A 1,025-nucleotide genomic window follows, 5' to 3' on the forward strand; every position below is an offset into this window, starting at 1 on the left:
GTCTTCTGATAACTATGCATTTTGTCTTAGGGTTTCCATAGTAATTAGTGAGAGGAATAGAGTGGAATGTGTTTACTCCATCTTTCTGGGCCTGGAGACCCACATTTAAGACTTTAAGTTACGCAGAATTTATTTTTGTGTATGGTGAGAAGTAGGGACCGAATTTCATTTTTTCAATATATATAATCAGTTGCTAATAGTCCCCTTCCTCCTTCCTTCCTAATGATCTATGAAGACAGCTTTGATATCTGCTAAGATCCTGCCCCTCACCTCATTCTCCTTCAGAAATTCCTCAGTTTTTCTTGGCCATTTGTTCTTTCATCTAAAGTTTTGAATTCACTTGTCAAATACCATGAAAAATATGTATTGGGGTTTTTATTAAAAGTGCATTGAATCTGTAGATTAATTTGGAAGAGAATGGACAATCTTAAATTGTTGAGATTTCCAAACTATAAATGCAATATATTTCTTAATTTATTTAGGCCTTCTTTAATACCCTTGCACATCTCTTGTTAAATATATTTCTATTTACTTTCAGGGCTTTTTTTTACACCTACAGCACCTGGTCTTCCTAGGTGGTCTCCCATCCAAATACTAACTGGGCCTAACTCTGGTTAGCTTCTGAAATCAGATGAGATCGGGCGTGTTCAGGGTGGCATGGCCATAGTACTTTCAATTTTTGATGCTAGGAAATTCCGAAGAGTTTAGAAAATTGAAAGATTATTGTCATCAATTAAAGAATTCAGTAAAGTGACTGGGCACAGACTACATCCACAAAAAGCCAAAGGTTGCTTATAATTTGGCAATAATTTGTTTGAAAGCATAGTAGGAAAAAAACCTTTCATTCACATCACAATATAAAATATCCAGGAATGAACTTAACCTGAAAGATATAGTTGGCAGTAAATATTTGCAACAAGCATTATAGACTAAGGGACACTACCGTTAACATACAATATTATTAGTAGTTAACAAGAAAAATACTGACCTCCCAGGTAGAAGACTTGAATAGAATAATGATACAA

General features: G+C 34.5%; 1 pseudogene; it reads right to left on the reverse strand.

The window, feature by feature from the left end:
* Positions 1 to 550: 550 nt before the first annotated feature.
* On the reverse strand, positions 551 to 669 carry LOC112472835 (annotated as a pseudogene).
* Between the last annotated feature and the right edge of the window lie 356 nt (positions 670 to 1,025).

Source organism: Pteropus alecto, unplaced genomic scaffold, assembly GCF_000325575.1.
Source record: "Pteropus alecto unplaced genomic scaffold, ASM32557v1 scaffold749, whole genome shotgun sequence".
Classification (NCBI taxonomy): domain Eukaryota; kingdom Metazoa; phylum Chordata; class Mammalia; order Chiroptera; family Pteropodidae; genus Pteropus; species Pteropus alecto.